The sequence below is a fragment of the Mus musculus genome, chromosome 4 (genome assembly GCF_000001635.26).
Source record: "Mus musculus strain C57BL/6J chromosome 4, GRCm38.p6 C57BL/6J".
Taxonomy (NCBI): Eukaryota; Metazoa; Chordata; class Mammalia; order Rodentia; family Muridae; genus Mus; species Mus musculus.
The window spans coordinates 4,543,192-4,569,826 of record NC_000070.6 but is presented as its reverse complement, the minus strand read 5'-3'; the positions used below and the strand labels follow the sequence as shown (position 1 = coordinate 4,569,826).

Below are 26,635 nucleotides of genomic sequence, written 5' to 3'. Positions count from 1 at the left end.
CTTCAGGCCCCACATTTGGGCTGTAAGAATGGTTATCCAAAGAAATAATTCTCACCTCAATGGAATAAATGGTGGTTTATTCTGGAACACAGTATGAGTGATAATAGCCCAGGCACATATATTTAGGACTTCCCAAATATAAATCTCCAACAGGAAGGTAGTTCCATGGAATTTTATAGTAACAAACCAAAGAAATTTATAATTCAAGGCAATTTTAAAAATAAATCATTGGAAACATCAGAGAGGCAGGTAACAGCAAGACAAGAAATCTTTCCTACAGGCTTCAAATGTTATCAGCCCTTCTGTTGGTAGAGAACAGGATTTTTGGTTTTGTTTTGTTTTCAGTTAATACATTCCAAAGGACTTTGTTTATTCAGGGTGTTAGGTGTGATACAGAGGTAGGCAAAGAACAAATCTTTGGGAGGCTAAAAGTAGCCCAAGAATTATAATTAGACTTCCAGTTCAGCAACTTTCCAAACTCTCCATAGTCAGTGAACTTTTGTCAGTTGATCAGCCTATGCAGACAGCTTAACAGAAGCATTAGTGCCTTTGTAAGAGGGAAGATCTGAGCTTGTAGCTTTGTGGAGAGCTTTTGGGGTTGATTCTAGAAATAGGGCAAGAATTTGACATTGGGCTAGGACATGGAAGTTGGCTCAGATAAGAATATTTACATTTGGGCTATTACAAAGCTCAAGGTAAATCCAGTTTTTGGATGTGTGGCGTTCTTTTTATCTTGGACATCCTGATAAGCCCCTAGAAACAGTGATTATGGAACTTTGTTTAATGCCTTGTTTTTTTTCTTTGATTATTTGTGGTTTTTGGCTTGTTTGTTCCCTGATCTAGAACTGACCTTATTATTTGCATGTATTTAAAATGGTATAAAAGTAGACTGGGAAAAAATAAACTAAAGAATACTAACAGATATGAAAACACCATAGCAACACTCCCCTGATTCCTGAATGTGGATGGGTCTTTGAGATCCTGTTTATTCTCTGTCTCCATGCTTTTTCTCCTGGCTTCAGGAGCTACATCCCTATTGACAAATCTCAATTCTGTCCACAAATCTTTAATTCAATTCTGACCATGGATTCTTAAGGAGAATTGCCTCACATATACATTTATGAGAGTAATTCTCTCTCCACATAACTTTCTATGTCAGTCCACACCACTAACATATTCCTCACACAAAACAGAGCTAGACTGAATTCCTCTCCTCTAGTTTAAGTCAACATATGACTCCTATTCCTCTCCTCCTAACCAGTCTAAGTAAATGAACTTGTCCCTAGCCCCCATACATTTCTCGCTCCATAGGCCAGGTACCCAGATTGATCCGAAACTCACTATATAGACTAGGTTAACCTAAAATTCACAGCAACCTTCTTGTCTTCATTCCCAGGGTTCAGGGATTACACACATGAGTCTACATGCTTAGCTTCTACTGTTTCATAAACTACTGCATTTCCTGCAGCAATCACGGCATAATCAACAGACAGCATAGGCAGTTTCCTGGGTTCTTTCTAAGCATCATAGGGTCTAAGCTCCTGTTCTTGCTCGGGCCCCCCTCCTGGCAGGAAAGTCCTCCCTGTTGGCCTGACTGAATCTGAATCACCCAAGACTGGGTAAAGAAACTGTGACTATCTCACTGTGCACATTGCTCTTTTACTTCAACCTCAAAATGTGTAAAGATTTGGAGCTCACTGGAAGTAGCTGGAAAATGCATGGGATGATTGTGACACATGATGATAAGTTCATTCTGTAGGAGGCAGTGATGTTCGTAACAAACAAACTGTGCACATCTCTGTATCACTTCACGTTGATTTTAGACTCCTTGGTATTGACTTTGACCTTCATTTTGCATGTGAACTAAAACTCTCAAACCAGTTTCTAGGATAGGGTGACAGCACACAAACCAGAACTTTAATGTACTGCCCTACCCTAAATACACACTGGCCTCTGAGTGTTCAGGAAATGCCATCTACACGCAGCCAGGATGTTAGAGCTAATGAAACCCTAACTACCTAAAAACAAATACACATCATAATTAAAAATGAAGAATAAAGACAAACTCCTAAAGTGAGTTTTTTAAGACCTACAAGAGAGTAATAGCAGGTGTGATCAAAGGCTAGCACAACCATCTCAGGAATTTGCCGTTTCCTTAGGTTTGCAACTCATGAGTATAGACTGTTGGGCAGCAACACAGGACACATTTCGTTTGCTTTTCCAATTTGTTTCCCAGCCTGGAGGCAGAGGATTTGTTACAGGACTTAGTAATAAACCATTTTGTCAGCATAGAACTTTTCTTGGATTAATTTAGACAGTAAACATTTTTAACAGTTAAGGGATTTCTAATGCAAGGATAAGGAACTGAGCTCCATCTGACTGTCCTATAGCCCTGGCCAAAATGATAACTGAAAACAGAGTCATAGAGAAAATTATATCTGTATGGGGAGCAGTCTCCAAATACTGCCTTTATTTTTCGCTGCTGGAAATAAAATGATTGCCTTGCTCAATAGTGAGATTTTTCTGTTTTAGAATAGATTGATCATGGAGGCTCAGCAGGGCAACTGTATCCCATTGTGCCCCTGGAAATGTAATAAAGGATCAATCCACATCCCACATTTTCAATCTTTTTGACTACTACTCTGAGAGTTCCTAAAGAATTCCATTTCCTTTCCTCATTTTTAATATCACACAAGGGCATTTTCTTCAAGAAGCATTCGACAGTCTGTTTAATTCAGCATTATCTTTGCTTGTTGTGTATAGCTATCTACAATAAAATCACATATTGAACAATTAACTTTCTAACATCAAAAGTAATGATTGACAAAATTAAGAGGCAGTGAAGAAGTTCAATTCCCAAGAGGTCACTCAGTGCGGTATTTGTATTTTACTAAATGAATTGACAGTCACATAGTTACCAAATTACTGAACAGACAAAATTAAGAAGCACCACTCAAGGAAAATCATCAAATTGCTAAAGCAAATAGTATTTATTTGATTCTTGATGGATTATGCATCTATTGTATAAATAATTTTCCTTTTTGTTAATCAGATTAACAAATGTGACACACATAAAATATATTTGAGAACAGAGCAAACACATATTACATTCACTTCTTGTACTATTATTGTTGATTTTTAAAATCTCCTTGACATGAGAATAGAAAACTTACAAAATTTTTGCTGGACTTTGGATGAATACAATATGAATTTCTTTAATATTCTAAATGTTATTGGCCAAATATGCTGGCTATTTGCAAATTTATCACACATCATTTCTACTCACAGTTTATTAAAAATTTTTATTGTCAAAAAATTGGCTTGCTATTTTGCTGAATTATTTTGCTTGCTTAATCCTCAAACAAATGAAATAAGAGAAGTTTATTGGCTTTGCTTTACAGAAAAAGAACCCAAGAGTAAAGTAATATTCCAAATAGGTGAATTACTAAGGCTAAGGCTCTTGCATGACTCCTTTCCTATTCCCATCATGCTTATGACGTAATGAGCTCCATGAGCTCATTCTAAAGATGATTAATAAGTGTGGCTCCAACTGGTTGGTCAACTTACTACAATTTAGTTCAGCAAGAATTGATTATTTATGTTGGAATATCAAAATTGATATCAGACACTCATTACATCCAACCCATGTCCTATAGTAGAATCAACATTGCCAGAGAGAGACATGAAAGACATCTGAAAGTGTGCCATGTAGGGATACTGTGAAATTAATGAAAATTTTTATGACCCTTTGGCTTCTATAATTAATTTCCTTGCATGTTCTACCCAATATGTTTTCATGCCAATTCTTGACACCATTTCATAAACATTTCAGTAAGATTTCTGGGTCTGCAATATTCGAACAACTATGCCTCACTTGGTAAGTTATATCTGGGATATATATATATATATATATATATATATATATATTAATTTCATATATATGAAATTAATTTACAAACATAAAACTTCTGAGAATAACCAACTCTTCTAGAAAACAACTTAGTTATCACTTGAAAAGTAGCTATGTTCTCAAATGAAGATCCCAGCTATGACTCAGGATGTGGTCTCCCATAGGAGCCAGGTGCCCTATGATGGTGCAAATCTCTCAGGATGTGCTCTCTCACACTGAGCCTTTAAAAGAAAGGCATTGACTAGTCAGATGAGCAGCTGCTGTGAATGTGATGCCAAGCTTCGGTGAAGCCCAGTCAATGAAATACTTGTTAAGGAACACATTAGCTCAGAGATGAGCTGGGGACGTGTGCTTTAATTGGGATTGGTCATATTTATTTTATCTCTTGTGCACAGTCTGCATTTCGTTCTCAGAAGGTCATTTTACACCAGACGATGTCTAGCAAGGTGTTTCCAAAGACACATGTGAGTCATATCGCTTAGAACATGACAGAACTCCCTGGGTCTGTTTACCCCAAGGGAAAAAAACAGTGAGACAACATCATCAGGACCTGGATATTTGCAGAATGTGTTGCTCTGAGTGTCTCCAAGAAGCAGTCAAAGCATAAGGAACAGCCAGTAACCATTGTTTGACTGAGTTCGGCAAATACAGTTAGAAATCTGTTGTTCTATGGGGATGGCATAGAGTTCTTGTCATATTCCAATGGGAATATATAGTCAAAGGAATGCCAGTCTCAGAAGGTCTGTGGTGACAACTGTGAGGACACAGAACCTGAGTGAGTTATGTGTCATTATGGGGGAGGCTGTGGGCTGCCCGAGCCGCACCTGAAAGATGGCACCTGCGGGATGCAGAGCTGGTGGTGTAAACAAGTCCATATTTGGTGGAGACGTGCCCCTGCTGCCCTGATTAACTGAAGCCGCGTGCCTTGTGAGGTGACATGGCCTGCCATGAGTGGATGGGGGCTGAGAGTATATAAGAGTGAGAGGCCCAGGGTTTGAGAGAGAGAGAGAGATGAAGGGAGAGAGATGAAGAGAGAGAGAGATGAAGACTGAAGCTTGCTGAATAAACTGCTGTTAGAAGAACTGGTGGTCGTGTCATTCTTGCTGGTCGAAAGCGGATGGGACATCATTAAGCTCTGATAACTGTTGATAGAGGAGACAAGTCTCCTGCTGGTGCCACTGGTGTTCCTGATCAAATCCTTCCCAAAACCTTACCTGGAAGAAAAGGAATGAAGGACAAGAGTAGTTGGGACAATCATCCAATCAGAATGTAGCTCCACCATCTAGTGAAGGAGGGATATGAAAGCTGGCTTGGTAAGTCTCCCAGTGAATATTCAAGTCAGTGTCACATACCAGAGGAGGAGCCATCTGTTTGCCAAGTGTCACTATTGCTGAGAGCATTCCTGTGCAAATGCACTTTCGTGAAGAGGTTTGTGGTGTTAAGTATGCTTTTTCAGTCAGAGAGCCAGATGTACATTCTCTTGCAGGCCATGCCACAAGGCCACACAGTTGATCAAAGTACATTCCTTAAGGCATGGGACTGAAGAAAGAGACCCCTCATAAGGGCATTCAGATGGGAGGCAAGTAGAAAGTCAAATTTACAAGGTTTGAATGCTTTAAAATAGCGTGAGATCTGCATGGGCATCACAGGATTCCACATGACAAGATAGTACAAGAGGCTTGAGGTCACAGATACAATTAGGAATTTCTGGCTTCTAAGAAAGAGCCAGAACCTATCAGGCATTACCCTCCAGGTCTCACAATATGCTCTCATCTGATTGGGAGCTTTCTACAAAGTGTTCAACTTATTATTATCTAATCTATAAAGTTAGGTGCATGCTATTTATTAACTGACACACATTACTGATAAATTGAACAAGCATAAGTCAGGAGATGATAGTGCATTGATTCGGATAGCATATCTTCTTTCTCCACCTGCTGTAATTTCAGTAGAATAGCGATAGGTTAATCACAAAAAGAACTTTGTCCTCCTCTGGGTAGGACAGTTATTTTTTGAAACACCAGAAATAGTCAGTTAATATGAATCAAATTATCCATCTGGCGGTTTGATGCCCCTTGGTGTCTAATTCATTTCTGCAAATGTATTGCTCCTGCATCCTGAGGGGAGGATCATTAGGTTCAATGCCATGGTCCATGCAGATTGTAATTGATATCTGACTAGCTTTAGGATGATCACTTTTAAAATAATACTTTGTATTTTCAAAATCATGCTTCACAATTTCAAAATTTATAGACAGAAAAAGTGAACTAAACAAATGAAATCCAGAGAACGTTTTTTGTTTAGGTCTTGTGTGTGGCTTAGGTATACACAATACAACTTTGTAACTTGACTGGTAGATTTTACAGTGGAAGTAAGTTTAACTGAAGTGATCGTCATGTATGGATAATGATAGCCATCTTGACACCTTTAACTTTTGGGACAATGAATGAATTATAGTTCCTAAGGAGAAAAGTACTTATGCTTTGAAGCTTTGAAGTAATGCCCCTTGCATTTGAATGTAGTGATTAAATATTAAACATCTGGTTGAGCTGTGTGTGTAAGGAACTGGTCATATTTGCATATGAAAGATCTCTGACCCTAACTGTCAAATTCTACAAGGATCATCACTCCACTGATCACGTGTCTCACTACCTCCGGCTTGATTGGTGTTAGGCTCATTCTAGATGAGAGCACTAAAACTCATATTACTTCTGTGCTTAACAAACCCACCACCAGCCTTGCACAGCTTCCCCAGCCTTTCAGTCCTGTTGGCTTTTATCCTCCCAGTACCCTTCTCTCCAGAGTGCATGGCGAATGTACTGACCACCCACACACCTGGCTCCACGTATAAAACAAGCTCCGTTCTCTACGCAGAACCCTGTTCCTACCTTGCTGTTCTTACCTAGCAAACTTATACCATGCTGCAGAGTGAGGTGTGGCTGTCTTCCTTCAGAATATGTCTTCTTTACTTGAACTCCATTGCTTAGTCTTGGCTCAATGCCAGGTCTTCTGTTCCATACTCAGACTTTCTAATTCTTTTAAGATAAAATTCAAATACTAAAACAATTTGTCTACTTAAACTTGAAATTCACTAAATTCTCATTTCCAACATTTCCATCAGCCAAAGCTCCATGTCTGCATGTTGTTCTTTTCCTCTTAGTTGCTCCAGGCCTGATGCACGATATATATGGCAAACATGGCAAATGTGCATATGTATATAATATATGTAGAGATATATAATATATAGAGATATTTATATAAGAATATATATAATATATATCTAATATCTATAGAACAATATAGATAAAGTACATTAAGTCATATATTGCATTGTCTTTGGTAGTCACCAAATGGCTGTAGACCCATGCTGTGGTTTTAATTTGTATTTCTTAGTGACTAATAGTTTAGAAGATCTTTATTTGTTAAATTATTGACTATTTGGAAAATGTCTAATCAGAATTTTGTGCATATTTTAAAACCAGATTAATTTGTAGAGCTATTAAGTATCTACTAATATTTAGGTATAAATCTTATCAATATATAATTTCAATTTTCACTTGTTATTCAAATGTTTTAAATTTTAATGAAATTCTGTTTATCTAGTTTTTTGGGTTTTTTGTTTTTTTGTTTTTTGGTTTTTTTTTTTTTCTTAGTTATACACTTTTATGCCCTAATGGTGAAGAATGAACTCTACCTCATGGGCCTCAGGTCCTAACCCTGCTTTGCTTTAAGTTCTTATATCTAGGTTTTTGATCAATTTGGCTTATTATTTATTTGTGTTATAAGAAAGAAGACCATCTTAATTTTGGGTGGCAGGGAATATATTCAATCTCAATACCATTAACTGAAAAATTATTCAATCTCCTCAATACTGTTAACTGAACAATTATCTGTTCCCTCATTGATAACACACTCAAAGTTAACATTTTTTATTATTTTTTATTAGATAATTTCTTCATTTACATTTCAAATGCTATCCCAAAAGTCCCCTATACCCTCCCCCTGCCCTACTCCCCTACCCACCCACTCCCACTTCTTGGTTCTAGTGTTCCCCTGTACTGGGGCATATAAAATTTGCAAGACCTAGGGGTCTCTCTTCCCAATGATGGCCGACTGGGCCATCTTCTGCTACATATGTTGCTAGAGACACAAGCTCTGGGGGTACTGATTAGTTCATATTGTTGTTTCACCTATAGGGTTGCAGACCCCTTCAGCTCCTTGGGTACTTCCTCTAGCTCCTCCCTGTGTTGCATCCAATAGATGACTATGAGCATCCACTTCTGTATTTGCCAAGCACTGGCATAGCCTTACAAGAGAGAGCTATATCGGGGTCCTTTCGGCAAAATCTTGCTGGCATATGCAATAGTGTCTGCATTTGGTGGCTGGTTATGGGATGGATCCCCGGGTGGGGTAGTCTCTGGATGGTCCATCCTTTCGTCTTAGCTCCAAACTTTGTCTCTGTAATTTCTTCCATGGGTATTTCGTTCCCTATTCTAAGGAGGAATGAAGATTGGGCAAATGGATGTATCTGGAGGATATCATCCTGAATGAGATAACCCAATCACAAAAGAAGTCACTTGATATGCACTCACTGATAAGTGGATATTAGCCCAGAAACTTAGAATACCCAATTAGAATACAATTTGTAAAACACAAGAAAATCAAGAAGAAGGAAGACCAACATGTGGATACTTCAAAGTTAATATTTTTAAGTGCAAGGTATTATTATTGATGTTTCATTGGCCTGTATATAAAAACGCACGCGAGAGCACATGCACACACACCATTTTTGATTACTGCAAGTTTATGAAGAACTTGGCTGTGAATATTAGATCTCCAATTTTGCTTTTTCCAAAACTGGTTTACTCATGTTTGGGTCTTTACTCTTTCAAAGCACTACCTAACCTTTTGGTAGAGACCATGATGCATGAGACAGGATTGCTGGAAAGTAACGTGAAAATAAGAGAAAGGTGGGCATCTCTAGAAGAAGAATTGTTCTTTAATGAGAACAATGGAAAGGCTGCATTTCCATTCTCTGAAGAAACCATGTGCATGTGGTACGGGGGTCTTGGAGGTTTTTTTGGATGGAACAGATGGAACTTTGGGGGTCAAAGAATCTGTCTCCAGGTCAGTTCCCCCATAGTGTGTAGCTAGCTCTGAAGGATGGTCGGTACCAGTGGGTTTGGTGTGTGCATCTTTTGAACAGAAGCTTCCACAGCTCCTATCAGTCAAGCCAACTATTCTATCTGGAGCTTCTTAGCCCAATTGGATGTTTTTAGGGTTGTAACTCCTCATTCCCAACTCCCAGAACAGATAAAAAGAAGAGCGGGTAATGTATTCTTAATTGAATACTTCCTGCAGAAGGGGATAATGATGATGTATGTGGAGACGTGCAGGGTGCGATAGTCTACATTCCAAGGATCTAAAGGTTATAGGCCAGTTTGATTTCATATAGAAGGAGGAGAGCTTCAATTTGATCAGCTGTGTGGGGATTATTCAATTGTGTCATGGACTCAGAGAGAAAATTCTTAAGAATAATCATTACAAAGCTAAAAATGGATGATTTTGTTACCTAGTGAAACTGAGAGATTGTTCAGGATGATGGAAATGGAGGGAGATTATAAGTGAGAGAGACAGAGAGGAGGCAGTGAAAGGAGGTGAGTGTCCATATATAGGGACTTCCATATGGGGTTGGGAAAGAAGTTTTAATATATCCAGAAGGGCTGTAAGTATGTGGTAGGGCTGATTCAAGTCCAAAGGGGAAGGATGGCTTGATAAGTTAGAAAAGAGCAACAGCTTGCCATTAGCCAGAGCTCCTCCACAGCATCTGAAAGGTCTTCTGATAGATGTCAGAAACACATGGAGCTGTTGTAGAGGGAAAGCCACTCAGACAGCTTAATGTAGAACTCTTGTTTGGGTAAAGGGTCGTCTGGTTATTTTAATGGAGGTAGGTCCTGTAAACAAAACATCCAAAAAGACAGGGTAAAACCACAAGTATGATCCTAAGAAAGTAGAAATGACCAAGGAGAGGAGCCAGAGTAGGCAGGAATCAAATGGCCATCCATAGGAGGAAGCATGCCATTGGATTTTTGTCTGTTCGCTGTGTCTTTGAACACCATCTCAATCCAGCATCATTTCTGAAGGAGGGCACAAATCCTATCCTATCTAGTAGTAGTCAGATCTAGTCATCTTTAGTTTTGGAGTACTACAACAGCCAAAGAATTAAGTTGGCTCCAAGAGATGTTCAGCTGACCTATTTTTTTTTAAGGCTTCTGATTACTGCTTATACAAAGAAGCCTTCAGTTCAGCTGTTTAGCTCTGCATCCTGGAGAGTCAAGAAGAGGGATGAATAGCTCATCACCCTTTAGTCCTCCTTTCAGGGGTCATCTGAACTGCTTTAAAAAGTTTTGGGGTGTAGATCTTTCTAAAGTGCTTCAAGATGTCAAGAAGCATAGTGTAGAAAGGGCATTACTTAAAATGCCACAGAAAAGCATCCCTCTAAGAGGCCACAATCAAACTTAAAAGATGCAAAGCATCTATATCATGTAAAAGGTTAGAATTCATTGAGTGGGGTCACCATAGCTTCTTTGAACAAGAAAACAGGTGACTTTATACAGTGGCTGAACATTTCTAGAGATAACCCACAGTCCTTTGGGACCTCATGACCTTGGAGGGCCAAGGAACAATATTCTCCCCTTCAGTGCCTCTGAACATTAGCCTCCAAGTATGGTTATTAAACATTTAGAAGGTTAGTTATACCAGTATTTTTAACAATGGTGTAATATTTTAATACCTTGATATTTCCAAATAAACCTTGATTTGACCTGCATTTTAGTTGCCTTGTAATTGTTGATCTTAGACCTTAGAAACATTTATATTATATATGTTATCTCTAAGTATCTTCTTTGTACCTTAAATAACTTACTCAGACTTCACACCTTGCAAGAACTTTGTAGTTGTTTGTGTTTCATTCTGGAAACACTCACCAATCTTAATCTTCCTCCAAAAGTCTTTCTTTACTAAAATGATTTGCATATTTAAATATGTAGACCTTTTTGTCTTCCTACACTAGACTCAGTAGCATTAACAAATAAATTTATGTCATCTCTGGGAAATAGTGACTAAGCACTTTCTATACCCTTTGTCTAAGGTCCCAGTAAGAACTAAAGAAGTATTTCATTACAGTTCTCCCTCTGGAACCAATGATTTCCTTGCTTACTTACAGAGAATTAGTAAGGAGTTACCCATGTCCCAGAAACAGTCACAATGAAAAGTCTTTACTCAGTATATATGAGGACATTTTATAGTCACATATACTTTTTTTTTTTTTAAAGTTAGCATGATGGCTGTTCATCTACTCTCCTTTGAAGGAGTAGTAACATTTACCAAGACTAATGGCAGTCATTTTAGGCTGACACACCTGAAGCTGTAAAGATGGCAGTCCTTTAACATAGAATATAGACAGAATCACTGTATTGTATCTTGAAACACCAAGTTGTGTATTTATTTGTTTTTAAAGAGGCTTGAGTGGTAATATATACATATTATATTTATATATTTGTTATATAAAATTGACATATTAAATTAATATATTAAACTTTACATAAATTAATATATATTATTAATAAATGGGACTTCATGAATCTGAAAAGGTTCTGTATGGCAAAGGACACCATCACTCAGACAAAAAAGGCAATTGGGAGAAGAACTTTACCAAGTACACATGCAATAGAGGGTTAGTATAAAAAAACCCACTAATATAAAAAATAATTTTAAAATAAGGTATGAATCTAAACAATGAATTTTCAAAAGATGAAACACAAATTGTTGAAAAGAACTCTAAAAATGTTCAACATCCTTAGTTGGCAGGAAAATGTAAATTAAAATTACTTTGAGATTTCACTAGCCAGAGTGCTCAAGGTCAATGAAACAAGTAGCAGTTCAGGCTAGAGAAGATATGGAGTAAGAGGAACACTTTTCTATTGCTGGTGGGAGTGCAAACTTGTATAGTCATTATGCAAACAAGTGTAATGATTTCTCAGGAATCTAGAAACCAATCTACCACAAGAGCCAGCTACGCCACTCTTGGGCTGTCTTAGTTAGGGTTTTACTGCTGTGAACAGACACCATGACCAATGCAAGTCTTATAAAAACAACATTTAATTGGGGCTGGCTTACAGGTTCAGAGGTTCAGTCCATTATCATCAAGGTGGGAGCATGGCAGAATCCAGACAGGCATGGCACAGGCAGAGCTGAGAGTTCTATGTCTTCATCCAAAGGCTGCTAGTGGAAGACTGACTTCCAGGCAACTAGGGTGAGGATCTTATGCCCACACCCACAGTAACACACCTCGTCCAACCAGGTCACACCTATTCCAACAAGGCCATACCTCCAAATGGTGCCACTCCCTGGCCCAAGAATATACAAACCATCACATGGGCATATACTGAAAGGAATCTACAGCCAATTACACTTGCTCAAACATGTTCATTATATACCACAACAGACCAAAATTATTAATTTCACAGATAGACAGGTGAAGCTAGAAAAACAATATCTTGAGTGATGTAACCCAGACCCCCAAAAGAAAAATATTTAATATTTTCCCTTCTATTTGGATATTAGCTTTTAAAATTTCAATATGTGTATTGTGGTCAGAATAACCACAGAGTTTAGTTACCTAGTAAGGAACTGGGGGAGGGGGGAGGTGGGGGATGGAGGAAGGAAGGAGAAACAGAATGAAATGTTATGGAAAGATAATATGGAAATTAGGATGAAATCTAGCAGTTGAGCTAGTAAGGCATATTAAAAGAAACACTATATATGTATGTCTTTCATTCATGAATTCAGAACATTATAGGCAGGTACAGAACACACATGACCTACAATGAACTCAGAGCCAATTAACAAGTTTACAGCTACAGTCAAAAGTGCTCAAGGGAAATGTCCAAACAATTCAGGATACCCAACTATACCACTCCTGAGCATATACCCAAAAGATTCTCCAACATATAACAAGGACACATGTTCCACTATGTACATAGCAGCCTTATTTATAATAGCAGAAGCTGGAAAGAGCCCAGATTTCCGTCAACAGAGGAATGGATACAGAAATGTGTTACATTTTACACAATGAAGTAATACTCACCTATTAAAAATGATGAATTCATGGAATTCTTAGGCAAATGAATGGAACTAGAAAATATCCTGAATGAGGTAATCTGTAACACGTCTTGGTTTCCATTATCTCTTGACCCGCCTAGGTTCCCTCTTCTCTTTCAGCTCCAGATGCCTCTCAGGCTCGAACCCGGACATGAGAGCCACAGGCCAGCTCCAACAATTTGGCGTACCAAAGAGGGGCCTGGGAATGGCAGAAGACGCTGGAAGAAACACTGCTGGTATGGAGCTCCACAGACAGGAAATTCGTACCGGGGCACGAAGCAAGGGGTAAAAGGTTGCTAGGGGTGCAGTACAGTCTAAGCTGGAACAGCGCTGACCTGTGCTGGATTAACTTAGGTTCAGCAGTGATATCAGGATCTAGGAACGCAGCAGGCAGTCGGCTGCAGCTTTCAGAAGCTGCTTTTTAGGCGAGAGAAATAAAAGGGTGTAAATCAATGGAACAGGCAGATGGCCGCAGTTGGGAACTGCATCAGGTGGGAGGAAAGTGGATTTTGAAACTCCCTGAGACAGAGAGAAAATCGGGGAATCCCCTCTTGTGTGTGTGTCGGCCGGTGTCTTTGTTCTGAGTGTCTGTCCTATGTTTTCTGAAACGAACATGTGCTTGTTGTGTTGGTTTGTTGTCCGTGTTTCATCCCTTGGTTTTGAAGCATGGAGCAGTTTGAGTTTGGATCCGACTGAGCTTGGTTTCTCTGGTGTTTGCAGATGATGGGGTTTTCTGAAACTTGGTATTTGCAGCTGTCCTTTCAGGCTGTAAAGACCGGAGGACTGTGGTCAGCAGATGTGCTAGGAAGACCGCTGCTGCCCGGGGGACACCCTGGGAAGTGGGGAGAGCCAGGCATGCCTGGTAGTCTCTGGAGTCGGTCAGAGAGACAGAGTTCTGAAGTGGAAGCTTACCTTTCCAAAATCATCTAGTTCTTTTGCCTGCTTGTGGAGGATGAGAAAGGGTCGCATGTGTCTGGATCTGTTGGTCTCTGTTTTGTGTATTTTTGTGTATGTGTTTAAAGCTATGTGAAAATCTAGAGAAACGATGGTAACTCTCATAGGAGCCTTATACCCTGACTAGAGATGGTTTACACATGAGAGAACAGACTTAAGAAAAGCAGTACCTAGGGATAATTTGGTGAAAGAGAAAAAGAAAAAAATAAATAAACAGTATCACTTGGCCTTTGGAGCCCTGCACCTGTAGTTAGAAGTCTAGTGTGGCTGGAGAAGCCCCTGCTAGGAACTGATGGCTATTTTTCCTACAAAAATCTCTGTGCTTGTGATTATTGTGTTTAGCTGTTCACATGGTGCTTTTTATTTTATAATTATAGCTAGAAAAAATAAAATTCTCTGATTGGTCTACGTGTAGCGGCTTCATTTTTTTTCTTTCTTTCTTTCTTTTTTTTTTTTTTTTTTTTACTGGTAATGTGCTTTGCGTGTCTTCATCACAGGAGTATCAGCTCATAAGTTATTGGTTAGGATTAAATAATTGTAACATTGGTAACAGAAGGTTAGCCTTAAATTGGCAACTCAGGTTTGGAGTCTTTCAAACACGTGGCATATTAGAAACATTTTCTTATGTTCGAGTTAATTAATGCAAGTTCAGAGCAGCCTCGGGGAAGTTGGCAAGAAATCTCCCTTGTTTCACAAACTGTGAATAGGGAAGTTCTGAGAACCTCCCCCCTCCCTGCCTTCAGGAAAAATTCCTTTTAGCTAAAAGAGCACCTTTGCAGATCTACCCAGATGTTGTTCTAAATAAAGTTTAAATTCTAAGTTTATAAAAAGGGTCAATCAGGCTGTAGAATTTATCAGGACATTGTGATTTGACTTGCCTATGATAGAACCTAGTGGGGAAACCCCCACTCAATTCCCGATTCGGCGTGCACCCCAAAAAATCAGGAAGGACCATCTTATTGTAATTACATGAGGTCGCTTAATTATGGAGCTCCAGACCAACATGCATCCCACACAGAAGATAACGGATGTCAGCCACAAGGCTCAAAAGCTAGGGGATTTTATAGTGTAAGGGCCTTAGGGGTATGAAATTCAGCATAGCGACACACTATTGGCTTATTCAAACATCAGCAGAAAAATTACATGTACGTGCAGGGTGTCAGAGTTCTGTGAGTTGTTGACTCAGTTCAGATAGCCCTGTTATGTTTTCATATTCCCCTTTATCTTATGGTCAAGATGTTCCCAGGACTGTTTTAACTACAGGGCATACCCAGGTTTGTTTTGCTCTTTTCTCAGCCCCAGGCAGCCTCTAGGCTCACAAACAACCAGCAATTTCTTAGTACTTTACATGGCTTACAGGTCTTGAAATTTCATCTTTCTTTCAACTATTTTATATAAAGTTATTATAGATTTAAAAGTTTGTTTTTTCTTTTGCATCTGGATAAATGTAATGGGTTTGCTACTAGTGAGCTTGTAATCAAGAAGCTAAGAGTTTGAATCTTTCAGTGTTTATTGTTTACTAAGTGAAAAGTATTTTATTAGCTAATGATTTTTAAGGGAAGTTTACTTTAAATCCTTGCTCTCACACAATAAGCTTTTTAATTCTGGAAAGTAGCTGTTGCTCCAGTAAAGATTCAGAGGCAATATCTTTTTAATACTTAGGGAATCGCGGTACAGAAAATCCAAGAAGGAGAAATTGATTTGCTTCAAAATTTTATTTTCAAAAGCTTCCAGGAGATGTTAATTGGCTGAGACCTCACCTTGAGGCCTTAAAGCGACTTAAACCTCTGTTAGGTGCTATCTAGTGAGATTCAAGATTACTGATGAGAAACAAAGAGGCTTTACAGAAGGCAAAAGAAACTTCTGTGAGCAATTGTTATCAATTAATCATTTGTAATTAAGTATTACCTGCTTATTTTATTTATGTGCCCACAGCAATTCTTTGGCAAGAGAAAACATTGTTGTAAAATCATTCTTTTTCACCTCAAAGTAAAGTTTTAACATCCTCTTAAGGCCGCTGTGGTGCTAACAAAGAATTCTAAGATAATTCCTATAGTGACCCGTCCAGCAGGTCTAGTTATTCGAGGGGACCTCCTCCTAATAACCAAATGGGGGATAGAGAGAGACGAGGGTCTTGTACGAATAACGACCCGGAAACCGTTCTGAAGTTGTATCAAGACCCCCAAAATGTATTTGCCAGGCCCGAGGTTTAAATGTTCAAGCAAAAGGGGAAGTGCCTTTCAGCAGGAAGGATGGGGCAGTAGAATTGCACAAGGAAACGGGGAAGTACAGATACTTATCAGTGGGAGGGATGGGGCAATACAAGCAAAAGGAGAAGTATTTATGGGAGGGGGGGGCAATAGAAATTCTTTCTTTTGGCAGCTACACCGGGAAGCAGGAACTTGGTGGTATCAGGGTGTGGTCAGGACATCGGTGATGACCTAGGGCTGGAACCTCCCGTGGTTCTCGGAATCCATGTGTCGGTGGCCCGCTTTTGACCCCCTTTTCTTCTCAGGGGGAGAGGCCCAATTCAGAGATCAAGAGTTGTCTTAATAGCTCCCAACACTATAGTTTGGGATAACTATAACAAAAATTGTGTCTTAAGAACCTGACTAAGTGTCTGTTCCTTGTTTCAAACAGCAATTAATATGGTTATTACAGAATATTAGTAATTGACCCATTGCATACCATCATTTTAAATAATAATAGATGTGTTAAAATTTGTTTTTATACATGCTTCTGTGTCTTCTATAAATTCATGCATACGTGCATCCCAGTTACTGTGTTTAAAAACAACCCCTCTATGGAAAATAAGTAGATGTGAATTAGATCACATGTTTATTCTTTTGGGTTTCCTCCTGTTTCAGCACAGATAATTAAGTTGTGTGCTGTGGACGGTGTTTTAAAATGCTGAACAATTAAACCTTAATTTGTATATTAATAGTCAATATTATATCTCAGAGCTCACAATTGCTTAAGATTGTTCTTCCCTTGGATGCTATTAATTCTCAAATTCGCAATTGCTTATGCATATACAACTCATAAGAAAGAATGCTGTCCTTTTAAGAAGGCTGTTTTTGGACATTTAATAAATTGTTCTGTATTGCCTGGGCAAGACATCTTAAGGCAATGCCATGCTGGATTTATATCTCAGGCACTCTATAGGTCCTACATATAAGATGGATTGGATATATAATCTTATTCTTTATATATTCAAAACAGTTATGGTTTAAGATACTGTTTTGGTATTCTTGGAAAATGTGCATGTCAAATTGTAAAAAAAACTATTTTTTAAATTTTTATTTATTTATTTGCTCTTAGTGTCCTCAGTTCCTACTTATTTCTATATGATAGTGTTAATTCTTGAGGACATATACTTAATAAATTGCTGCTAATAAATGCTCTTATTTCTGATTTAACTATTAATAACTTTTCAAGCTTTCTTCTTACAACCTCTCTTCAAGAGAAACAATTGAAAGTGTACTTCATCACTGCCCATGTTACATTAATACTGACTATAACCGTCAAGTATTTGAGATGTTTTGTCAACAAATTATTAATTCTCAAGGACAAGGTATTGTGGAACTTTAAAACTCTAGCTTCTTAAAAGACAAAGAAGAGGGAAATTATATCCCCGTGCATATTATTTAATGTATTCCCATGCACATTATTTAAATCATCCTTTTATTTTAGAATTTTGAAATTTGGATGTCAAAGAACTTAATAAATGCCTTATAGTATCTTAAAAGGATCTACCTATTGGCATATGGCTTGATCCTGAACAGCTACCTTATTAGGAAAGGGAGAAGCATAGGTTCTCTCCACAGAATGCTGCAGAAGCATGACAGCTAATTGGTGTGACAAGACAGGTGAGTTCGCTCAGTGCCCTGACTGTAGTGACTAGGAAGTTGAATTGGGTACATGTTTTCGACCCATCCTTGTTTGCCATTTTTCCAGTTTGGACAAGCGAAGCTGCCTTGCTTCAAGCTTTTAAACCTTATGGTAAAAAGAACATCAGAGACTGTGTAATCTGACTTAAAAATATTAGTCACAAGAAAGAATTATAATGATTCTTCTCTTTCCCTCATTGTGACCAGTTATTCTAACTCAATCTTGGACTGGTCTAGTAATAATTCCAGTATTAGAGAATCCCAGGGAAGATAGCTAAATATTCTTAATTACCTAACAAAGTTAATTTGGAGCACAGCCTCCACCCCCAGAAAAGCTGCAGACTTTCTGCAATTCTCAAAGTCACCTCCCCCATACCTGGAGCTCTAAGTCTTACCTTGATCGTTGCTAATTTACAATTAAGGGAGTACCTGGACTTTCCCAAAGAAGCTTTTGTACTGTTGCTTTTCACTGTCTTGACTTTGTTTTTCAAGCAGGTCAGTCAACGCCCTTCAGCCTGACTACAGCAGGTGTGCATCCTCGCCTCCAACAGCGCAGGTGGCAGTTATTAAATCTTCATTGAGGAAGCATTCTAAGTACATATTGTGGCTTTGGTCTGACTTTGGGAATAAGGTTTGCTATGAGGGCCAGACAGCCTAAGACGGGCACCTAGATCTCAGAATCATATCAATCTAGATAGAGGTACAAATCACACACCACAGAGCCATGTAAAATATTGGAGGCAAAGGTTAATGTCTTAGAAGTAGTAGTCTTAACAATAGGGAAGGACATAACATATATTAAGGATAGAAAGGCAGAAATTTCAGATATTAGCAATAGTCACTTGGACACTTGGAATATTGATGAATTGGCCAGAGAGTTAAAAAATAACCTAAGTGCATTAAATCCCCTGTATTGGGTTCAATATATATTCCTACTTGCTATTATTAATGGCACTATTTTATTAGTAAATCATTGTGTTTCCACTCATCTTTAGAGCACTTCTGAGATCTGTAGCTATGATGAGGCAGGACATTCCTGAACTTCGGCAGAAATATAAGAAAGGGGGAAGAATGCTATGCACACTCCAGTGAATTTTTCTTGTCAGGCTGAGAGGCCTGGGAGCATTCACAAGGTAAAGAGTTTCACGGAAACTCACCTCCTGGAACTTTGGCGTTCTCGTACTCATACCCTATCCCCATGTTAGTCTGGTGTATGGATCCATGTGCTTTCTTTTAGAATTATCTTATTATAAGTGCCTTTTAAGATTGAATTCTGACATAGCTAAGCCTTCGCCAGTGTTCCAACTTTCTAGAAAGACCTTGAAGCCGGAAAACCTTGGAATTCAGTAGGAATTCAGTAAGGAAGTTACCTATTCAGTAACTAGTTAAGCATTACAAAGGACCAAGCCGGAATAGCTCTGGGCTAGTCTGCAGTGTGTTTACTAGAGGCAGTACCCAGTCTTACCCAAACACAATGGCCTGCGAATAGGTGGGTTTACCGTGAGAAAAGTTAGGGAATCCCACTGAGACAGGTTTCTTCACTGGGCCCAAAGAAATCAGGCAGAACTGTAGAGTATAAATAAATTTTGTACCTCAGTCCAGCTTTTTTTAAAAAATATTAATAACAGGGAGGAAATTATAACCTCCCTCCAACCTGAATCTGGCTGAGCCAGACCTCGACTTTGCTGCCACTAAGGAGATTACCTAGGGTGGAGCCTGCCTCCCTAGATCACTCTATTGTTCAGACACTGTCACTGTTCCTCTTCAAGATACTGCTACCTGCTGGGAGGCCTCTGAGCTATTCCTGAGACCACACCCTATCCTGCATGTGGTCTCCTACAGCTGGGCTCCAAGGATGAATTCCAGGAATGGGCCTCTCTCTCCTTCATAAGCGCATCCTCCATTAAACATTTGAGCCTTGAACAGATTAGTATGTCTTGGTTTCCATTATCTCTTGACCTGCCTACCTTCCCTCTTCTCTTTCACCTCCGGTTGCCTCCCAGGCTCGAACCTGGACATGAAAGCCACAGGCTGGCCCCAACAGTAATCCAATCACAAAAGAAGACACAAGGTATACACTCATTGATAAGTGAATATTATCTCAGAAGCTCAGAATACCCAAGATACAGTTCATGGATCACATGAAGCTCAAGGAGGAAGAACAAAGTGTGGGTCCTTCAGTCCTTCTTAGAAGGGGAACAAAATACTCACTGGAGCAAATGTGGAGACAAAGTGTGGAGCAGAGATTGAAGGAAATGTCATCCAGAGACTGTCCCACCTGGGGATCCATCCCATATACAGTCACCAAACACAAACTCTATTGTGGATGCCAAGAAAAGCTTGCTGAAAGGAGCCTGATATAGCTGTCTTCTGAGGGGCCCTGCCAGAGCCTTACATATACAGAGGAGGATGCTCACAGCGAACCATTGGACTGAGCAAGAGGTCCTCAATGGAGGAGTTAGAAAAAGGACTGAAAGAGCTAAGGGTGTTTGCAAGCCCATAGGAAGAACCACAATATAAACCATCCAGACCCCCACAGCTCCCAGGGACTAAGCCACCAACCAAGGAGTACACATGGCTCCAGCCGCATATGTAGCAGAGGATGGCCTTGTCAGGCATCAATGGGAAGAGAGGTCCTTGGTCCTATGAAGGCTCAATAGATGCCTGAGTGCAGGGAGGGTGGAGTGGTTGGGTGAGTGAAGGAACACCCTTATAGAAGCAGGGGGAGAACTGGAAAAGGGGATATCATTTGAAATGTAAATAAAGAAATATCCAATAAAAAATTATAGAAAGAAGGAAAGGAAGAAAGAAAAGAAAAGAAAGAAAAAAAGAAAAAGAAAGAAAGCTGACACAACTGGCGGTTAACATGTAGAAGAATGAGAATTGATCCATTCTTATCTCCTTGTACTAAGGTCAAATCTAAGTGGATCAAGGAACTCCACATAAAACCAGAGACACTGAAACTTATAGAAGAGAAAGTGGGGAAAAGCCTCGATGATGTGGGCACAGGGGGAAAATTCATGAATAGAACAGCAATGGCTTGTGCTGTAAGATCGAGAATTGACAAATGGGACCTCATAATATTGCGAAGCTTCTGTAAGGCAAAACACACTGTCAATAAGACAAAAAAGCCACCAACAGATTGGGAAAGGATCTTTACCTATCCTAAATCAAATAGGGGACTAATATACAATATATATAAAGAACTCAAGAAGGTGGACTCCAGAAAATCAAATAACCCCATTAAAAAAATGGGGCTCATAGCTAAACAAAGAATTCTCACCTGAGGAATACTGAATGGCTGAGAAGCACCTGAAAAAAATGTTCAGCATCCTTAATCATCAGGGAAATGCAAATCAAAACAACCCTGAGATGCCACCTCACACCAGTCAGAATGGCTAAGATCAAAATCTCAGGTGACAGCAGAAGATGGAGAGGATGTGGAGAAAGAGGAACACTTCTCCATTGCTGGTGGGATTGCAAGCTTGTACAACCACTCTGGAAATCAGTCTGGCAGTTCCTCAGAAAATTGGACATAGTACTACCAGAGGATCCTGCAATACCTCTCCTGGGCATATATCCAGAAGATGTTCCAACTGGTAAGAAGGATACATGCTCCACTATGTTCATAGCAGCCTTATTTATAATAGCCAGAAGCTGGAAAAAACCCAGATGCCCCTCAACAGAGGAATGGATACAGAAAATGTGGTACATTTACACAATGGAGTACTACTCAGCTATTAAAAAGAATGAATTTATAAAATTCCTAGGCAAATGGATTGACCTGGAGGGCATCATCCTGAGTGAGGTAACCCAATCACAAAAGAACTCACATGATATGTACACACTGATAAGTGGATATTAGCCCAGAAACTTAGAATACAAGATACAAAGCACATGAAACTCAAGAAGAATGAAGACCAAAGTGTGGACACTTTGCCCCTTCTTAGAATTGGAGACAAAACACCCATGGAAGGATTTAAAGAGACAAAGTTTGGAGCTGAGACAAAATGATGGACCATCTAGAGACTGCCATATCTGGGGATCCATTACATAATCAGCCTCCAAACACTGACACCATTTCATACACTAGCAAGATTTTCCTGAAAGGACCCTGATATAGTTGTCTTTTGTGAGACTATGCCTAGCAAACACAGAAGTGGATGCTCACAGTCAGCTATTGGATGGATCACAGGGCCCCCAATGGAGGAGCTAGAGAAAGTACCCAAGGAGCTAAAGGGATCTGCAACCCTATAGGTAGAACAACAATATGAACTAACCAGTATCCCCTGGAGCTTGTGTCTCTAGCTGCATATATATCAGAAGATGGCCTAGCCGGCCATCAGTGGAAAGAGAGGCCCATTTGTTGTGCCTCAGTACAGGTGAACGCCAGGGCCAAGAACTGGGTGTGAGTGGGTAGGGGAGTGGTGGGGAGGGCACGAGGCACTTTTGGGATAGCACTGGAAATGTAAATGGATAAAATACCTAATTTATAAAAGATAAAAATATAAAAAAAAAAAGAGAGAAGGGAAGAAAGAAAGAAAGAAAGAAAGAAAGAAAGAAAGAAAGAAAGAAAGAAAGAAAGAAAAAGAAAGAAGGGAGGGAGGGAGGGAGGGAGGAAGGGAGGAAGGGAGGAAGGGAGGAAGGGAGGAAGGGAGGAAGGGAGGAAGGGAGGAAGAGAGAAGGAAGAGTTCTATCCAGGAACAGAATTGTTCTTTCATAAGAGTAACTGGTGGGCTGGAATAGAATGAGCCCAGAGACATGAGTGTTTTAGGGGTTTATTGAAGTGAAGATGGGGAACTTTGGTGATGGGAGAGTCCATATGCATGCCAGTTCCTTGAAGTCTGGAAGTGGTGGGTACCAGCAGGTTTGCTCTGTGGATCTCCTGATCGGAAGCTTTCATAGGTGCTATCAGTCAAGCCTACTTTCCTGTCTGGAATTTCTCAATCCATCTACGATTTTTATGTCATCACCACTCAGTCGATCAATATTTACCCAATCTTGTTTACCAAATGTGGAATATCCTACCAATAATCTTGTACTTTAATTTTTAAAAAATATTTTCTCCTTCAGATAGTATAAATTTCAAAATGCATAAGTTTATTCATGACATTTTCTTGTCATGCTGTTGTAAATGGTGCTATCATTTGAGTGTTTTACATCAGCATCCTATGGTCTGGGCAAACAATGAGTTAAAGTTTCTTTTTAATTCTTTGAAAATGTCATGCCTACAAATAACGTGTTTTGATCAAATTCTTCCTCTGTTTTCTCTCTTCAGATTCCTCCCCTCCATGCACTGCCGTTCTCTCCCCCAACTTTATATTCTCCTGTGTGTAAACCCACTGAGTCCAGTTAATTTTGGATGTCATGCCCAAACACCTGTAATCCTAGTGCTTGAGAGTAGAATCAGAATCGAGAGTCAAAGGTCATTCCCCACTGGATGGTAACCTCCAGGTCAGCAGGTAGGAGTACACTTTCTCTTCTTGTTGACTGCTTTCGGTATTAATGCAATACTGGTTTCATAAAATTTTTGTTTTTAGAAATTAGTGAAAACTTCACTTAAATATATTTTTATGATGCATAAAATGTTCTAGACTCGGGGAATTTAATGAGAGATGTTTTTATTTAACTTTTACTCTTTACTTCCATCTTGGGTACTGAACTCAGGGATATGCCCATATTAGGCAAATATTGGATCCTGGAGCTATAGCCCCACTGACTGTGAGAAATAATTTGAATTATTATTTTAATGTTTCAGTGGTTACAGGTATCTTTTGATTTTTTTTAATGTTTAATCAATTCAGTTTTATCACATTTGTCCAGGAACTGGCTAATAAAGCTTTTATGATTTTGACATGGAGCTGTTCAGAGTATAACTTATAACTCCTTTGCTCTTTTGAATTCTGTTGAAATGTTCCCTCTCTAAATTTTGATTTTATAATTTGCATTTACTAATTATCATAAGGCAGAGTTTCTAGAAAGGACTTTAGTCTTGTTAAAGACTTCCAATTTTCTTGATTTTAGAAAAGAATATATGTGATTATTCACTTGTTTATTTACTACTTTTCTTCCCCATTTCACTTTGGCTGTTTATGATCTTTTTCCCCCGTTTGTCCTGAATTTGTTTGATCTTTCCTGTTTCTTAAGATGAATGTTAAAATTACTTACTATGGAATTTTCCTTTGTGAACACAGGCATTCACAGCTATATACTTCCTTGTGAGAAATGCTTTAGTTACAGCCCATTAGTTTTGGCCTGTAATTACATTTTCAATCATTTTGAAACACTTTCTTGCTTCCTATTGTGTGTTTGTTGGCTCACTGGCTAGTTGGTAAAGTTCTGTTTTCATAGATCTATGAATTTTCCAACTGACTTGTACCTTCAGGATAATTTACTGCTGCTGTGGAGCTGAAGTGGCCATTCCTCCCAGAGGAGCTGGTGTAAGTTGCAAGGTGGGGCTGGTAGGTACCAGTTTTCCTTGAATTCTTTGTCTACATGAAACCTTTACTTACAAGAGAGCTGAGCCTGAGATGACAGGCAGAGGTACTTACCAATCTACTTTAAGAGCGGAATTTCCATCTAGTGGCAATGTTGAATAGTTAAAGTCAGACTTCCAGGCTGTGCCATTCCCATGCTCTGTAGCTGGAGGGGAAGCTCTGAGATAGCTGTGTTCTCCTGGAAGCTGTAGTCCTAGAGTACAGCCATCAGGGAGAGAGCATGGCTACCACTCTGGGCTGAAACACAAGTTCTATCACAAGTGAGAAAGCATGGTAACAGGGAAATGTTAGAATTCCCATGTATGGAACCTTGCACTTTTTCCTGCAAGCAGGAAGCTCTTCTAAAATAAAAATCTCCCCATTGTTTTTATGTTCTCACTCCTTTAGTTTTACTTAGTTCTTGTTTGGGAAACCTCTCTGAGGAAATTCTTGTATCATCATTTGAAGGTCTCTCCCTTTAACATGTATTTGTCTGCATGTCAGTAGCCATCTGTGTACTGCCATGTTCTGCCAATTCATGAGGTCTCTGTGGTAGAACTAGGTCTTTGTTGCATTGACAGCATTCAGCTTGATGGCAGATGCAGCAGTAGATGTTGGAGACATCATTGGAATGAATCCATTTCTGCTCACTCTCAGAGTTTTTCAGTAGCATATCCATGTAATGGGAGAGGGTCTTATCTTAATTGAGATATGAGTTTCTCTTTCTCCAGGATGTGATAGAAAATATTCGCTGAGCCTGAAAGTCCTATTTAATTTACTAAGTGAGCTGTATAGTTTGGATGGCCAAGTCTCTAATTACACTTAAACTTCCTAAACAGCAGTAAATTTATAAATCTGGAAAACTTAGAGCCACAGGAATGGCACCCAAGGTCTTCGATTCACAAATCAAGAAAGGTAAGCATACCTTCTTAAGAACTAGTTTCACTACTTTTGGATTTTTGTTTGTTGCTACCAGAAATCTGTCAGAACCTGTTTATTGTTCAGTGTTGCACAATTATGAATAACCCTTACCAAAAGATTAAAGATGATTGAGAAAAAACTGTTAGTATGTGGCAGTACCAAACAATTCTCCCACTCAGAGAAACCCTTCCACTTGGGGACTATAATACAGAGGGACATTTCTGAAAGCCATGCTGTCTCATTCACAGTCATGTAAGCTTTTGCAAAAATCTAAACTCCATGCAGAGAGATGAGAAGCTTGGTGTCACCAATAAGGGGTCCTGCCAGTGCTGTCTTCTGCAGAGGCATACCCTGTGCCAAAGGTTCCAGTGAGGCTGAGATGATTTTCCAGAAAATCACCATTTGGTACATGGAAACTAGTTGTAGTCTTTCACTTCTTAAGCAAGTTTATCTAGGTTTTATTGACGTGTAAAATACTGTGTACATTTAACATAATTATATGAGTATGAACATACATAACCTTCTCAATACCATCAATAAAATCAAGTCAGTAGACATAGCCTCATACCCCTGTGTTTTTAGATGGTTTTGTAGTTTGTGCATGGTAAGAAACTTCACGCAAGATCTAGCCTCTTAAGCTCTGAGGGACACAATATTATATTGCTATGTAGAGGCACCACAGTGTTGTTCAACTGCATTCATTTGTATCAACTATCTGCTTCTGCCATGCTCACAATTAGAGTCCACTGGGTCTTAAATTATCTCAAGGAAACAAACAATGTTGACATCTGTCAGGTTGCTAAGTAATGTAGCTTCAGGACATTTAGACTCCTAGTGGGAACAGAATAATAAAAACTCAATAACAGGTATGTATTTTGTGAGTATGTGCTGAAAGCCATGGAGCAAAGCAAACCCATAGCTTGTCACAGTAGATTACCTCTGCCTGTCTTCTTGCTTCTTATGGATTCCCAGGGTACTCTGTTTACTTCCTAGTCACTCATATTTTACCATCCCCATTTCTAATGATTTTAGAAGTTTCTACTGGGAAGTAGAGGCTAAGGAAAAGGCTTAAGTGGTAGACTTGAGAAAAAGCCCTGTTTCTACTATTTTCTAGTAGAAATCTATTTTCTATTGAAATCCTGGGGGAGCTATCTGGCTGTTTCTTTGCTTGTTTGGTTGATTTTTGAGACAGGGATAAATTCTCTTCTCATCTCAAAAGGATATTGATTCATAGACTAGCTGAAATGACTGTACGAGTTCTTTCCAATGCAATAATTATGAAAAGTTTATGTATATATTAAACTATAATTTTAAAATGATAA

General features: G+C 39.1%; 1 long non-coding RNA gene across 3 annotated transcripts; it reads right to left on the bottom strand.

Moving 5' to 3' along the window:
- Positions 1-4,949: 4,949 nt before the first annotated feature.
- On the bottom strand, positions 4,950-26,555 carry Gm33182. 3 transcript variants are annotated; one of them, XR_390360.2, is made up of 3 exons: positions 24,468-26,555; positions 5,263-6,945; positions 4,950-5,124 (listed from the first exon to the last, which is right to left on the bottom strand). It is a non-coding gene; the product is annotated as a predicted gene, 33182 (long non-coding RNA). The 3 variants fall into 3 exon arrangements; XR_390359.2 differs by having other exon boundaries at positions 4,950-5,449; positions 6,813-6,945; XR_881084.1 differs by having other exon boundaries at positions 6,813-6,945.
- Between the last annotated feature and the right edge of the window lie 80 nt (positions 26,556-26,635).